The following is an 18,191-nucleotide window of genomic DNA, read 5'->3' as shown; positions in this document are numbered from 1 at the left end:
TGATGGCAGCAGACGAAGCAGCAGAACAGGTGTAACAGCAGTGGATGGAAAAGCAGCACGGCAACAGAAGACATTGCAGCAAAGCGGTAAATCAAAAGATATGTATATTCTGTGTACTTTTTAATAAAAAAAAAATATTATGTTTATCAATTGTTACGTTACAAATTATCATGAAAGATGATGAAATTCTATATTATCACAAAAATTTAATAAATATCTATGGAAATATTAAAAAATCGATAAATAATAAAAAAAAACTGCCTTTACTTTAGAAAAACTTCTGAAAGACGTCAACTTTTTGATAAGGCAATTAGAACTTGCTATAAGAAACCCAAATAATATATCGGATGTTATTTTTTCGGATATAGTAAATATTATTGATCTTGCAAAAACAGAGCTAGAATTTTAAACAATTATAAACAAATTGCCAGAGTAAGTCAAATTAATCGAAAGAAGATATGGGTGGCCCTGGGGATTACCCTTCCGACCGAATCCTCATGACAACGGTTCAACCGGGTCAGATGAGATCTTTGATACATAAACAAAAGCGTCGAAGAAATGGTCCTAATGAAACTGCTAATTTGATTGAAGAAGCTTAATCAATGTCTGTAGGTGCAAAAAGAGTTTTTGAGTCTAGAGCTGACGCTAGGTTGCGCTCTAACTGTCCCAAACTCAAAGATATAAAGAGAAGAATCTTCATCTTAAGATGGGTGATGTATTCTCTTGCTCTATTAGGAACTGGAATAACGTTGAATTATAAACAAATTAAAAATGACTACACAAGCAATAACACCGCAAGCGTCCGCGCATGCATTTGATATACGTTCTGTTACAGCAGTAATAGCAATTTATGAAGATGCCAGCGACGGGTTACAAGCGTTCGTAGATGCTTGTAACTTAATGAAGGAATTAACAGCTAATGAGCACCAAGCAATGTTATTAAAAATTTTTAAAACCAGAATAACTGGCAAAGCACATCTCGGATTACCGGAGAACATTAATACATTTAATGATTTCATCAAAAATATAACAGAAAGATGTCATGATACAATATCGCCAGAGCAAATCCTGGTCAAGTTGAAATCAATCAAACAGCGTGAAAGCTTGGATTCTTTCTGTGAGCAAATTGTAGCTGTTCCCAACAAATTAATATATATATACATATATAGAGCAACATATTCCAGAAGCAGTCGCTAAGAATATGGTGAAAAAGACGGCAGTTGATGCTTTAATGGAGTTTCCAATCAGGAAACTTAACTGATCCTAAAAGCAGGATCATTTGATGACGTAAAAGACGCTACTCAAAAGGTCCAAGAGAATAGTTCTTCTCAGACTCAAACTATTCTATCTTTCTCAACACACAACCGACAAGGTCAAGGTGGAAATAAACAGTTACCAACGATCGAGACCACCCACACCGAACGAGCATCATAAAGCTGTCATTCCCGAAAGACATCAGATATCATCATCCGAAACCATTCTAACCGGACGAGGGTCATAAAACCCTGAATACCGAGAATCATCGCATCAACCCGAGCTCGTGGTTCTGCATCCCAAAACATCTAGACATCGCATCACATTATCACACCCAACGTGCGAAGGGACAACAATACCGACCGATTCCAACCGGATCATCAAAGTATCCCGAATTCCCAGAAAGCCTTGCATCCATCGCATCTCATTACCATACCGACGACATCATACGCACCGGCTGATGCCACCACAGCGCACGCATCAGGATGACACCGCTGATTCCCACGCCACGGAAAGAGAGCGGAAAAATAAATAACTAACCCTAGATCATAAAAGTGCTAGGTTGTAAGAACTAATCACTCAGTTTTAATTCTACACTTGAATAAAACGTTAACTTGTAATTTTAAGAAGAGAAGTGTTGCTAAATTATTTAGATGATGACATATCTTTAAGAAACGAGTTCGATTACAAGAAGTTAAATTCGGTTGCAGTATTTGAGGGAAGTGTTTAACTGGCATCCTCTTTAAGAAGTGAGCGGTTGCACTAGTAGTCCAAAATATGCCTTTGAAGTTCTCCATTTTTATTGTAACATAACTTAACAGCCTATTCGATTTTCCATTTATGAGATTAAACGAAATGAACTCCAGTGTGCGAAGCGCAAGCGTAGGGAATACCATTACAATTCTCAGCACTAGCTCTGCGGCTCGTAGAATCGCGACGGGCTAACTGCGATGGTCATGGAGCAACACGACGCGATAATCAGCTTCGTGTTCTCAAACAGTAACAGTAGCAAAGTTCTCTGGGTTTACTAACCTGAATAGTCCGAGGGACGATTCATGAGATACCAGAACTGTAACTAAATAATGTAGTTACGGTACTGTTGCGCTACAATTCCATCGATCGTAGAAGCCCGCACATTTACATGGTGGCTCCAGAGAGGAGAGATCATTTCACAATGAATTGCTTTATTTCTCCGTGTATTCTGGAACAGACTTGAGGCAATGATGAACATCGGTAGGAAATCTATAGTCTTTAGATTGTGGACACTTTTCTACGATTCCTAGAATATGGAAAATCCGGCGAGGCAGCCGTCTGGCTGTCTGGCTGTCTGGCGGTGCTCGTAAAGCCAGGCGTATAATAACCCCGAAGGTTGGTGTTAATAACGTTCTCGAAGAGCCATTGAATCTGTGGCATGTGCTTCACACATGTCATCGAACCATGCCTGAGTTCAACAGAACTCGCACGTTGTTCCATGCTGGGTCGAATTCTAGACCCTATCAGTTAGCAACCCGTCGATTCGATGGCCGTTTCAATGCATAAGCACTTTCAGTTGGAAAGTGTCATTTTACAGAATATTACTTAATGACTGTTTCCAGGCAATGCTCGTTCTCAAGCTGCCTGCGGTGTGGCAGAGCCAAATGTTTGGTCTCTTTCTATGCCTATTCACTCTCTCTCTCTCTCTCTCTCTCTCTCTCTCTCTCTCTCTCTCTCTCTCTCTCTCTCGAGATCGGTGCATCGATCTCTGATTGGTTGTAATTTACATAGGACTTCACAGACTCCTCATTAGTTACTAAGGCTAGCTTAAGTCGAAATTATGAATAAAGTTGCAGTCTGGTGAGAACCACCAAAACATCATTATCTTTTCATTTTACATGGCAGACCCCGTCAAGTGACCGGTACCTGTACCTTTAGTACAGTGAAGTTTTAGCCATTACCATACGCGATGTTCGCGAAACAGCTAAAGTGAATTATCTACAATATTTTGTAAGATAGACAAATTTATGTGTGAAATAGCGAAAAATGCACACAGTGAATCCAAGTGAATGAACATTGAAAATGTGCTGCTTCAAAATCCGGACGTTTGCAGAAGTGATATAAGTTATCAAAAAAATGGATTTAAGCTTTAATCCAGTTATTTATCATCGCAAACCGTAGTGCACGTGATCAAAGAGCAAACGAAATTTACGAAGCGCATGGAAAGCAAGTTTAATAAGGACGATATTGTGACATTTTCGCTGTTCTGAAGAAGAAGAAATGGGAAATCAGAAATCATCCCCAACAGTGAAGCAGGAAGGAGATCATGACCTCACGATTATAAACACACAAGAGGTTCATACAGATTTCCATCTGAGCCATGATATTAAACTCAATATTATCATTGGCCTAATGGCGCTTCAATTAGTACTAGCCTTGTACAGAACGATCGTTAAACGCGAGAGAAAGCGCGCCAATAAAATCGCGGCAAAATCACTCGCAAATTTGAATGAAGTGATTTCGAAATAGATGAAGCCAGCGATACAGTGACACCTGCGACTCCTGAGACCCCTGCGACCCCTGTGACCCCTGCGACCACTCCAGCAAGAACGAACCAACCTTCGCTCCCGTCTGAACATGGATAAACCTGTCAACAGTAAAAAAAAGTGAGTTTTTTGATAATCTTTTGATGTAAAGTCTACCATTTTTTTAAGTGCATATTGTGTAATTTAGTGAGTAGAACCCGTAAGCCATATATTTATAAATTTGAAAATAAAATTTAATTGGATTTAGTATAATAGCTTAATGCAACGAACGAGTTTTAAACTATTCTAGGTAATATAAACCTAGTATCACATGGAAATTGAGGGTGACATTGAACTTTATTTAACCAATCACAAGATGTGAACAAGAATAATTAGTGCAAGTGGAAAACAATTCAAAGAAAATATTCCAGAATAATGTGAAAACCAGCAAAAATCTTGAAGAATAACGTATAGATTCAGCGTACGCAACCCAACTAGTGGAAGTGCAACATCAATTACAAGAAAGTTTATGATCCGCGAAAAACAGTGAAAAAAAATGAGATGTTACAAGAAAATGAGCATTTTTATTGTAACATAACTTAACCGCCTATACGAGTCTAGAGCCTCTCGGGGGGACGAAGAAATTTTCAAACTTAAATAGAAATTTAATAGAAACATCATTGGCAGGTATCAACAATGTTAAGAAAGAACAAGGCTACCTTTCATGCAAATTGAATCTTTGTTTAAAATTTAAAATTATTTGGTTTGTACTTAATATTGGCTTTTGACAAAAATCCATCTCTGTACTAAATCTTGTTGAATTTGGTGGTCATATTTAGTCCAACGTTTGCCTTTAAAGTTCTCCATTTTTATTGTAACATAACTTAACAGCCTATTCGATTTTCTATTTCTGACATTAAACGAAATTGTTTGAAGTGCGCGAAGCGCAAGCGTAGGGAATACTATTACAATTCTCAGCACCAGCTCTACGGCTAGTAGAATCGCGACGGCTAACAGTGATGGTCAAGGAGCAACACGACGCGATAACCAGCTTCGTGTTCTCAAACAGTAACAGTAGCAAAGTTCTCTGGGTTTACTAACCTGAATAGTCCGTGGAACGATTCATAAGATACCAGAACTGTAACTAAATAATGAAGTTACGATACTGTTGCGCTACAATTCCATCGATCGTGGAAGTCCGCACATTTACATAGTGGCTCCAGAGAGGAGAGATGATTTCACAAAGAATTGCTTTATTTCTCCGTTTATTCTGGAACAGACTTGAGGCAATGATGAACACCGGTAGGAAATCTATAGTCTTTAGATTGTGGACACTTTTCTACGATTCCTAGAATATGGAAAATCAGGCGAGGCAGCCGTCCGGTGACGAGCTGTCTGGCGGTGCTCGTAAAGCCAGGCGTATAATAACCCCGAAGGTTGGTGTTAATAACGTTCTCGAAGAGCCATTGAATCTCTCGGGGGGACGAAGAAGGTTTGTTTTTGTGTCAGTGTGTCGAGGATTCGTAAAGCTCTAGAGCCTCTCGGGGGAACGGAGAAATTTTCAAACTAAAATAAAAATTTAATAGAAAGATCATTGGAAGGTATCAACCTGTGTTACAAACTTTCCATTGTTAAAATGCAGTTTGTTACTAGTTGATTCATCCACATATTTAATTACAATTATGTTTATCATATAAGCAGTAGTTGAAGTGACCAAATTTACTTTAAACCAATCAATTAAAATTGAATCGATTTGGCCTAGATCCACTCGCCACTGCGAGTATAACAGGCCACATATAGCCCTTGCTTTGAATACTTTTCAAGTTCAAGGGGAGAAGACTTTGCATACACCATATGCGACACAATATTTATAAACACTCTTTCTCTGGAACGATCACCGATGGTTTGGCGTTCAGTCAGTCGAGAGTTGTTTATGTTCGGAGAAAAAAGGGGAAATTTGATAAATTTGATTGGACAAATGAATCTCTCTGATTTATGAATACACCGAATGGGGAAACAGCAAAAACGAAAAAGGATATATGCACATCTCTTTCTAACTCAGGAACTTCAGGATTCTATTCTGATTCCAGAGTGGGGATGATTGAAAATGTAGTGCATATGTATTGTAATGAGAGTTGATGTGTAGGTTGAATTCTTAGGCTATAAAAACTGCTGCTGGACCCTTGATCGAGGAGTCAGTTAAGAAATAGTGAGTAAATTGGAACAAAGCAAGTAAGGAGTCAGTCAGGAAAAGTTTTTGTGTGGAGTGAGTTAGTGAGTGAGTAACTGAAGGGAAGCAAAGTAAGTAGTGCGGGAGTTAGCAGAACAGTAGAGTAGAGTAGGGCGCGAAGTAGTGTGTTTGTGAATTTCAACTAGAAAATTGTATTCTCCTGAAACTGACATCGCTTCACGGCTAGAGCTAAGTATAAAAAAATAATATTAAAAGATAACCTAATTTATTTTTCAGCACACAATATCACATCCGAAAAAGAATCTTAAATATTTCAGTACAATCGCTTGAGTTTAGGGCGGTTGCAGTGTATTCTGGAACAGACTTGAGACAATGGCGAACACCAGTAGGAAATCTATAGTCTTTAGGTTGTGGACACTTTTCTACGATTCCTAGAATATGGAAAATCCGGAGAGGCAGCCGTCAGGTGAGGAGCTGTCTGGCGGTGCTCGTAAAGCCAGGCGTATAATAACCCTGAAGGTCGGTGTTAATAACGTTCTCGAAGAGCCATAGAATCCCTCGGGGGGACGAGAAAGGTTTTTTTTGTGTGAGTCTGTCAAGGATTCGTAAAGCTCTAGAGCCTCTCGGGGGGACGAAGAAATTTTCAAACTCAATTAAAAATTTAATAGAAAGATCATTGGAGGGTATCAACCTGTCAGCAATAGCGGACCACCAATTCCTGTAAGAAATTCAAACGCAGTGCCTATGGAAGTTGATCACTCTATCAAAAGCGGACAGATCAACTATAACTCATTGAAACGCTCTAGGCTGAAGAATATCAGAACTAATGAGGAAAAAGAATATTTCGAGTACCCCGAAGATTTCTATTAGCTCGAGGACCAAGAATATAACTCCGACAGCGGATATATCCCTGAAGAGCATCCAAAAGAAAAGGAAACTGGAGAACCGACCTCCGAAAGAAAATAGTAATAACAAGATTGAGTTGAATTTTTAAGGATGACTTCCTCATTGCCCTATTTCGAAGGGTACCATAAGTACCCCAAGGGTAATAGGAAAAGTAGTGAAACATTAAGAATTTTAATTGATACCGGATCTAACAAAAAATACGTTAGTTAAACTCAAACACCTCAAAGCTCAACGCGGTGTCCGTAAAGCCAGGCGAATAATAACCCCTAAGGTCGGCAGCAATGCCGGTAAGTCAGACGCCAGCCAGGGTTCCCGGAAAGCTGGGAAGGATGGGCCTGAAAAAGCTGGCCCGTCCCGAAAGGATGGGAACAAGGGGTTGCGACCGTTGGTAGGCTTGAGTAGATCAGTAGAAATACCACAACATGGTCCCAGATGTAAAGCAGATTGACCGCCTTTTTCATTGAGGAAGAGTTCGTCTACTACTCTACGGGCTTACTATGGCTGCGTTCCACTAGCTTCCACCGTCAACAGACGGAAAAACTAGAGGAGAGAGCAGAGAGCAATAAATGCATCCCAACGTCGAGAAAAAAGGGCTGATGCCCACGAAATAGAAAGATCGTAAAATTGGAAATTTATTATCAAGGCGTGACAAAAATATCTGAAAACAATTGTACCATTTGCCATCCCTTCGCATTCTAGAATTAGGCTCGAAACTAAAATATTCTCGAAATACAACCAGTAACGTTTTAACATCGAACCGGTAAACATCGTTCCTCGAAAGAAATACCATTGGTAAGGCCAACGATCAATTTTCATTCAGACTGAATGGAACTTGAACATTCTGGGAATTACCATCTTCCTCGAACTTCCACCGTCAGGTACTAGAGTACTAGCCTGACAGTCTGAAGTATCCAGAAGACCGATTCTCCCGGCTTCCACGCCAAGGCAAGTACGCGTAAGGCTGTGCTCCCTTTCGATCATAGATTACTCGTTCAGGCGAGTATCGTATCGACAGAGTAGAGTTTCACGCTAGAAAGTCTTACGGGCACCCTCGACCTCCACTTTCAGTTACTAGGTATACTAGGCTGATAAGTCTGAGGGCTGAAGTAGTACGCTTCACTTTCGTGTGTCGTCTAAATAACACCCATTTCGTCAGGCACTTCTTGAAGTAACCTGGACGATTCGCGAGTGATTTGAAATTGGCAAGATACGGCCAGTCGCGTAATAACTCGAACCTTCACGCAAGCTACGCGGTACCGTAATCTTACATGGTGGCTCCAGAAACGGGAGATTAATCGTAATCTCTTATACGAACTATAAGGCGATGCTGTTGCCGAAACAGCAAAGTATCTTGTGGAATACTTCCGGGAGATCGACCGGAAGTTTGAACAATTAAAGGACAGTGAAGAATATTTCGAGACAAGTGGTGATATTTAATAGAAAGTTCATTGGAAGGAAATAGAAGAGCCACCTGTGACGCTTATAAAAGGGATCTCAGTCCTTCATTGAGCAGAAGATTTTTTTGTGTAAGGTACACCGGGGCAAGTTGAAACGGGTGGGGCAAGATGAAACAGCGGGTTATCATGATGTTTTCTAATGATCATAAAAAATTTGATTGCCTTAACACATAGTTTTTGATTCAAACAATCTTTTAGCGTAGGAAAATTTTCCAAATTCTACTGAAATCTATTTCAAAACTTCGCGTTTCGTCTTGCCCCACCCGTTTCGACTTGCCCCGGTGTACCTTAAGTCTGTCGAGGATTCGTAGAGCTCTGGAGTCTCTCGGGGGGACGAAGAAACTTTCAAACTTAAATAGACTACATGTAACTCCAGTAGGCTACATGTAACTAAAAATTGAGAAATACATTCATTCTGATTTCTACCATCAACTAGAGAAGTGATCAATCGATATCACATCCAAGGCTAAAAGTAATAAGATCTCCTCATAATTCCTCGGGGGGACGAAGAAGGTTTGTTTTTGTGTCAGTGTGTCGAGGATTCGTAAAGCTCTAGAGCCTCTCGGGGGGACGAAGAAATTTTCAAACTCAAATAAAAATTTAATAGAAAGATCATTGGAAGGTATCAACCTGTCAGAGATAACGGATCACTAGTTCCTGTAAGAAATCCAAACCCAATGCCTATGGAAGTTGATCACTCTATCAAAAGCGGACAGATCAACTATATCAACAGACCCCAGAATTCATTCAGACACTCATTGAAACGCTCTAGGCTGAACAATATCACAACTGACGAGGAAGTAGAACTATTCGAGTACCCCGAAGATTTCTATTAGCTCGAGGACCAAGAATATTACTCCGACAGCGGATATATCCTTGAAGAGTATACAAAAGAAAAGAAAACTGAATAACTGACATCCGAAAGAAAATAGTTATAATAAGATTGGAGTTGAATTTTTAAGGATGACTTCCTCATTGCCCTATTTCGAAGGGTACCATGAGTAATAGGAAAAGTAGTGAAACATTAAGAATTTTAATTGATACCGGATCTACGTTAGTAAGACAAACATGCGTTGATTAAGTCGATTCAATTAAATAAAAAAACAAATGCCGCATTTAGCTGCTTAATATGTTCACCGATGCACATTATAGAATATAATTTGGATCAATTAAGAACAATACAAACTAATTTTAGAAAAGCGCCAAATTGAAGATATCGGAGACTTACACTCTTAAATAAAATTTCGGAAATTCAAACCTTAAGAAAAAAAAAAACATAGCAAAAACATTTGTAATTTTGGAAAGCGCCATCGCCATTGAAACATTTAATTAAATTAGGAGAGCAGAAAGGTTATTAACCGGGGAAATTACTACTCATCATTGACCAAAAATTAGCAAATTTGGGTGATAAACCTGAATTTACGTTCAAGAATTTGGGAAAGCTTATTATTATTAGTTATAGATTAACTAAATCTACAAAAAATGGCAGCCCTAATAGATACAGTTAAAACGGTATCATCACTTTTGCTAACGTATGATGGTACACCTAATAAATTGCAAAATTTTTTGGACGCTCTTGATGTTGTCAAACAAATTGCTACATCAGAGAATCAATTGCCGACAGTTATAAACATTGTTCTAACAAAACTGGAAGGCCGAGCAAGACATGCTTTTCCTCAAGCTCCTAACAGTATTGCCAATCCTGAAGTAAATTCAAGCTCCTCCCCTAGAATTAATGTTGTGTAGAGTTAAGACTTCGTGTAGATTTTAAGCCGAATTTGAATGATAGGTTTTTGAACAAAGCAGATTTATTCCAGCATTGGTTTTGGATTGTAAAGGAAATCACAACATTTCACCAGCAACTCAATCCGAACTCCAAGTGTTACAAAACGTTATTGGCGTTCGTCTGACGGTGCTCGTAAAGCCAGACGTATAATAACCCCGAAGGTCGGTGTTAATAACGTTCTCGAAGAGCCATAGAATCCCTCGGGGGGACGAAGAAGGTTTTTTTTTTGTGTGAGTCTGTCAAGGATTCGTAAAGCTCTAGAGCCTCTCGGGGGGACGAAGAAATTTTCAAACTAAATTAAAAATTTAATAGAAAGATCATTGGAAGGTATCAACCTGTCAGAAATAACGCACCACTAATTCCTGTAAGAAATTCAAACCCAGTGCCTATGGAAGTTGATCACTCTATCAAAAGCGGACAGATCAACTATAACTCATTGAAACGCTCTAGGCTGAAGAATATCACAACTAATGAGGAAGATTTCTATTAGCTCGAGGACCAAGAATATAACTCCGACAGCGGATATATCCCTGAAGAGCATCCAAAAGAAAAGGAAACTGGAGAACCGACCTCCGAAAGAAAATACTAATAACAAGATTGAGTTGAATTTTAAAGATGACTTCCTCATTGCCCTATTTCGAAGGGTACCATAAGTACCCCATGGGTCATAGGAAAAGTAGTAAAACATTAAGAATTGTAATTGATACCGGATCTAATAAAAATTACGTTAGTAAAACTCAAACACCTCAATGTTACGGCTAGTTCAGATGGTAGTTGCAACAAACCGCTGAATTGAGATTCAGCAATTTATTGCCAAAATGATAATTTTTGCCATTTTTCGGGAATGGGGCATACGTCACCCTTTTCCCCAATCAATTGCAACAATTTTGCATTTTTCGCTCATGACGAAATAAGGGATATGAAAAATGCCAAAGGAAAAAGATTTCTTGAGCCCAACACGATGTGTGGAGAACAATGACACCAATTGTTAGAAACACGGACGGAAAGCGCCAAGAAGGAGAAGAGTCAGGAATTCAAAAAATCACTCGAGAAAGTGAAAGCAGCATTTTGGGACTCGACTTATAATTTATGACATAAACATTGGGCCAGACACCTGTGGAAGCCTTGTCCGCTTGTATTCCTGGTGATGAAAGTCAAGTACCTACAGGGTCGACTTGAAGAAATAACCAATTGCCTAGAAATCCGATCGCTAGCGACGGGATATTAGGAGAAACCGAGAACTACATGCCTTTTTCTCTCGGGTCATAAATTTTGCCAGACCTCACACGCAGAGGATTTTTGCTGATTATGCAACAACCTCAAGCCGATATGGAAATGAAGGGATGATCGTAAAACGGGTTGAGCGATCGTGCACATTTTCGTACAAGAAGAATGGTTTGATTGTTTTCGCAATGAGAAAACTTGACAATGCATAACCTCCCTCGAACGAAAGAGGTAATCAAAGAAATAAAGAAAAGAAAAAAACCCGTCTACTGGTTTAGGCGACGATCATAAATGGATCGTAAAATTATGTTTGGGATCGATGGGTCGACCATCCACACTTTCATGCGTAGAGGGAGTGAAAATTCTAATGCATGGGTGACGATCGTAAAACCGGTACGGGTGACGACGAAAGATAAACACCATAAATTTATGATCGCCCGGTGCGTTCGGGAAAAATCATGTTCGGGGATGATGGTGATTGGTGTGGCCCTTGATGAATCAGCCACCAAGGGAAGAAACTCTGAGAATTAATTCGCGGATGCTCCCGCTCACCTCAGAATTGTGAGAGTTGGATTGGGAAAACTATTTTTTGATCCCGATACGATCTCACTGAGTGAGAATGTGGATGGGGGATGCAATGATGCATGGGCAAATTAGCCTTTTTGTTTTGGGGAGAGTGATGAGCGAATCTCAGAGGTGAGATAGGCATAGAGAAAAATTGACCATCCGTTCTGAATACTCAATGGATCTCGCGGATGTGAGATGGCGAAATGGGAGGCATAGGGAAAATCGATCATCCGTGTAGGGGAGAGATTAGAATTGCTTCCACGGATGTGAGAATGCAAATATTAGAGAAAGGAGCGTAATTAATAATCAATTACGCATGGGGGCAATGGGAAATAATTTTCTCTTTGGTCTGGGGAGAGTTCTGGAGAATTTTTGATCGGATCATAATTTTGATCAGGAGAATAAGAGTTGATAGATAGGGAGAGGACCCTTATATAAAGGGTTGCAGATCCAAGGATCGGGGAGTTTTTGTTTAGTGTTGTTCCATTGTTAATCTTGGAGCTTGAGCTCGACGCCATTTTTGGCTTATCGACAACTCTTGTTATCCATTTTAACTTGGAAAAAAAGTAGTTGAGTTCAGTTTCCTTAGGATTTTTTCCCATTTCAACTTGGGAAGAAGTAGTTCAGTTCAGGCAGTTAGTCAGTGGTTCAGTTCAGTGAATTAGAGAATCAGTCAGTTTATTGGAAGTTGTTATTTTCGTTAAGTTAGTGCATTGTGAAGATTACAATAAGTTTTGTTTAATCGGAAAATAAAGTGGTGTAGTTTTAAGAGGAGAAGTGTTAGTGAATTAATGAGATGATGACATATATGTAAGACTGCGAGTTCGAATTACTAAGTCCGGTTGCAATTTTGAAAGTGAGTGGGGCAGTTCCGTTACATAGTGCAAAGTTCCAAAATACAAGTGTTTCGAGAATTCGTGAAGCTCCAGAGCCTTACGCGAGTTAGCAACGGAGCTGCCCATTTGGCGTTAACAAAGAATGCTGACGACTTAGCTGCAACAAGTTGGCAACGGAGTCGCCAGAATGGGTACCTACAGTGGAGATAGTTGACGATGGTACACGGACGGACGGCAACCATTGGTCATCGGCGCGAGCCTGCTGTTTCGAAGTGCGACGACGAAAAGTGCTAGTGCAAGCAATGAAGTGTAGTTGATTGAAAGAGTGTAACAAAAAGTTAGTTCGATTTCGGTTCTAGGCGAGTTAGGTAGCTTTTTTAAAAAAGAAACTCCCGTCCGCGAAAAGTCAACTCGCGGTGTCCGTAAAGCCAGGCGAATAATACCCCCTAAGGTCGGCAACAATGCCGGTAAGTCGGACCCCAGCCAGGGATCCCGGAAAGCTTGGAAGGGTGGGCCGTTGCGACCGCTGGTTCTATTCAGAGGTGTTGGAAATCACCAGAGATGAATGTATTGACATGATACAATCATTTTTTTTGAATTTGAGGTGGGGAACAAACATTAGACTATCACTCCCAAATTCAGGTTATCACTCATACAGCTACACGAGCTTTGGCAGCATAGATGGTGGGAGTTGCACCCCAGGAGGAACTCTTGTGTCGCCAACCGGGATTTGTTGGGAGAGGACCATACGAAACACCAGACTGGAGATGACTTACACTACCGGAGTCGCAAGATTGTTTCATGATGAAGGTCAAATAAAATTCCCTAATGGTGTCATCTGCAATGTTGGTGAGGGGAGGTGTGACCACTCTGGTTATGGGCACCTATTTGGCTTAATCCCTAGACCTTACTGTAGGTCAGTGAACTATGACAATTCTCTTGTTTTTGAAGGTCTCGCTCAGCTGATAACAGATAATGATACAACAGATCGATCCCCCTCATTGTACATCCATGTCAACCAAGGGGATCACGACTTTCAAGTTAAGCTGGGTAGACTTGGAACATCTAACTGCGGTTTTAATTCTTATTCAACTGAACACCCTCGACTCTTTGTAACTATCATAACACGAGATGCACCAGATTTCTTTCCAAGTAAACCTGTTGGATCAGAAGATGTGAATCTCTTGAACTATATCAACTCAAAATTTGTATATGCCATGCGGCACACTAAACAAGAAATTGATAGGCTTTTTAGATTATTCGAGCAAAGAATATGAAAAATAGAATAACAGAAAATATGATGACATTAGCACTACTGTCTCTAAAAGAATTTGCGTACCAATACTTTAAATCTCCTGGATACACTGCAGTTGGCAGAGGAGAGGTGGTGCATGTTGCGAAGTGCAGAGAAGTGGCAGTAATTTCGAAAGTAATGGATTCAAGAGTGCTATAACGAATTACCTGTTATTTACAACAAGCAAACTTGGTTTCTTACCCCTCGGACAAGAGTGGTTATCCAACATGGTACTAAGGTTGAGTGTGCCCCGGATTTAGGGCCTCAGTTTTCACTTAATGGAAGGTGGGTAACACCGACTTTCACAGGGTTAATGTCAGTGAGATCACCTTTGGTAATATCACCCAAAACCCCATAGACTACTGTGCTGTGCATCTTCCCGCATAATCAATTACATCCCATAAATACGTACAGTAACTACCAAATCATATACAATTCAATTAGTAAGCATCAATGCTGTTTCCACTGTGCTATCTGCACACAGTAAGAATGGTCAGGAATGCATGTGCGGTCCGAGCGTTCTGACCCGACGCGCGGACACCTGTTTTGCTGACTCGTATTACGAGTGTAGTGGCCCCACAGGGCAGGGTACAATCAGAAGAGTCAAATAACCAATACATTGGGTTCGATAGGTACATCGCCGAAATTTATATTGTCAGCTTTCTGTCCCAGGCGTCTAGTTAATTCTTTCTCTTTTTTACACATTGAACCATGAACAAGCATATGATAACCATTACAACTTTGTAAGCTATAAAAACCGAACCTTTTGAGAAATACAGCAATCTTTGCCCAACCTTGAAGGGGTTTCAATGTGCTCTGTTATTACTGATACCACATACCGAACTCCCTTCTTGATCCAGTGCCATGGTCCGTGCCATGTGCCACTAGGCAAGGAAGTAAGTCTTCCGCGTCGGATATATCGTTATCAGAGTCCTGTGATGGACTCTCCTCGCGAGTGATAAAGTGTTTTCGCAAAGCTATACGGTGAACCTGTGAGTGATAAAGTGTTCCAGCAGGCTATACGGGGAACCTGTGAGATGGCGACCGGACTTTTCCGAACCTACAGTTGAAAATAAATGCAGCTGAAGATAAGTGCAAAAAACACACACATGATGGAAAAAGTGATTGATATGTTAGTATAGGAAAAGTGACAATGGGTACAGAACAATCAAAGGCTCATGTAGAGCATAACGGTGATCAACATGTGGAAATCATTAACATGCAAGGTGATCATTCCGAGAAAATTGATAAAGTGATAGTTATGCTTTGGTTACTATGTGCGATGATCAGGCTTCAATTATCAATAACGTTAATCAGTGAGGTTAACAAATATTTAAATAAAAAGGCACTGAAAAAGGCTAAATCATTGGTGGAATTATCTAAAGTGTAAATCAGTGCAAACAGAAGACGTGTTTATCCATCAATTAGAAGAGTGTTTTCCATAAACTCGACAAATAGTGCAAAAGTGTATCCAAAACAAGAGAACAATGGAAACTTGGGAGGAAATAAACCACCAGGTTGAAGCACAAGTGAAGGCCATACGATTTATGGAGAAAAATGGCAGTGAACTATACAAAATATTAAACAATACCAAAGAACGAGATGTATCCAAAATCAAATGGAAACCAAGTGGAGGAATTAGTGTTAAAAGCTGGTGGGCATCTACGGACGCATTAATTGATGCTGAAATTGAAAACCAGAAAAAACGTGAAGAAAAGTGATAATAAATAGACAATATGGACGAAATAAGGAATATCGTGCAGACACTTAGAAGAAGCCTAACAGATAGGAACAGTGAAAGTGTGATAATAAAAACTGAACTCGGAGAACACTTTTTGAATATTCTTCAAAAGGAAGGATTTATAAAAGTGCAGAGAAACAATGAGAAAACTGAACTATATCCACTAGTGCTAAGTGATCTTTACATTGTGGACCGAGTGACAATACGGGCACGTGAAATCTTACACTACGCAAGCGAAGAGTTGCCAACGATTACCGGCATTGTGATAGTGTCCACAAATCGTGGAATAATGACGCACATTAGTGCAGAAGAGCAAAATCTGGGAGGGCGAGTAATTGCCCATGTTTACTAATTTGTTTGTCGAATAAACTGAAAGGGTTGCTACCTCGCCCACATAAGAGGTAAACAGTGCAAAGACAAAACAAAAGAAGAAAAAGCTGAAAGCGGTATTTTGGAACTAGCAGTTTGGTTGAAACCGACGAATCAATGCAATGCGGCGTTTCCTGGCGTGCCTGATGGTGTTAGCAGTTACGTTACTGGTGGGATACCAGTTGTTCCTGACGCTAAAGGAGGAATTTACCAGTATAATAATTCTGCGGTAAGCAACAAATATTTTGTAGAGAACAAGTTATCTTAAAAATATTATATAGATACCTAAGCATATTGTACAATTCTATGGCAGTCTTTCAATTTTTTTTTGTGAATCAAATTGTAATTTCTCGTGAGTAAACAAATGAAATCAATGAATATGAATATAGAACACTAAAATATGAATATTGTTGAACTCGAGGAAAAATTTAAAGAATTATTGACTTTAGAAGCGAATTTAAAAAAATCTATCAATAAAACATTTTTATACAAAACACTGATAGAGAAGCAAGCTTCATGCAATCAATTATATACCTATGTACAAACAGCATTAATCGAATTAGAGGATATCCTATCAGAAGCTAAATTAATATATTTTGAAAAGGCTTCCAGAAATGCATGGGTACACATCCATGAAATTCTAAAAAACAAATTAGCACACACTAAACGTACTATTCCTTTTAAAGTATTGGTGAACACCATCATTATATTAAAAAGGTGTTCAAAAACAACTCCTGAAAATTTACAGGAAGGCCGAGAAACAATGGCAGCCGAAGTGATTAAATTAGCGTCGTCCCTCATACCTCAATACGATGGCAATGGCGAAAGATTAAGTAACATAATTGCTGCTCTTACAGCATTAAAAACGGCAGTTACACAAGCAACTGAACCAATTGCGGTACAAATTGTGCTGTCAAAATTAGAGAAAAAGGCTAGGTCAGCAGTAGGAGACACTCCAGCCAATATTGATGCCATAATAAATAGTCTGAAACAAAAATGCAAGCATCACATCTCAGCTGATGTGGTCTTGGCAAAATTGAACGCTACTCGTCAAAGCGGAACGTTAAATAAATTTTCTTCTGAAATAGAAGAACTCACCAGTCAATTGGAAACTGCATACATTAATGATGCAATTCCAATAGACACAGCAACAAAAATGGCCAACAAAGCAGGAATCAAGGCTCTAGCAAATGGTCTCAAAAATGGGAGTGCCCAATTGATAATAAAATCAGGGACATTTGAGACTCTAAATGATGCAATAGGACGGGCTGCAGAAAATGACAATGATGCAGTCCCACCTGCAAATGTACTCTATTTTAACAATAAGTACAAATCAAATTTTAGAGGAAACGGACCTCCATTCAAAAACAACTCTTATAGAGGAAACCATCGTCAAGGTCAGGGATGGAGAAACAATCATAACCCCCCTTGGCGACAACACAACAATTCAAATGGACGTAACTCCAACTGGAGAAACCATGGCAACAATAACAATTACAGAAATAATGACCGTCGTCAAGAAAGGTCATATAACAATCACGATAACAAGAACGGATCTGGAAGAGGTAGAATTTATAACACGTCATCTGAGACAAATAACTCTGAGCAAAGAGGAGACGATAGAAACGACCGTCAAGAAAACCGACAGTCTGATTTTTTAGAGAGAAGGGATCGGGTAGACCGATCCTCTCAATGAATTTAAAAGCATCAAATTTTGTTTGCATAGAAACTTCAATGTCTGTGGGAAAAATAACATTAATAATAGATAGCGGAGCGGATACATCATTATTCAAAATCAACAAAGTAAACCCCGATAAATTAATAAATACATCAAGAAAAATTAAATTAATTGGAATCACAGACAACGAAATTGAAACCATTGCCACCGCAGATACAGAGTTAAATTTCGGCAATGGATTAAAAACCAAGCATACATTTCATTTAGTACCTAAGGAATTTCCTATTCAAACTGATGGAATTCTTGGACGTGATTTTCTTGCAGCAAATAGATGCAAAATTGATTACGAGTCATGGCTGTTGCATTTCGATTTAGGAAATGTATCAGTAT

The sequence above is a fragment of the Aedes albopictus genome, chromosome 1 (assembly GCF_035046485.1).
Source record: "Aedes albopictus strain Foshan chromosome 1, AalbF5, whole genome shotgun sequence".
In the NCBI taxonomy this organism is placed as follows: Eukaryota; Metazoa; Arthropoda; class Insecta; order Diptera; family Culicidae; genus Aedes; species Aedes albopictus.
This window is presented reverse-complemented; position numbering follows the sequence as displayed.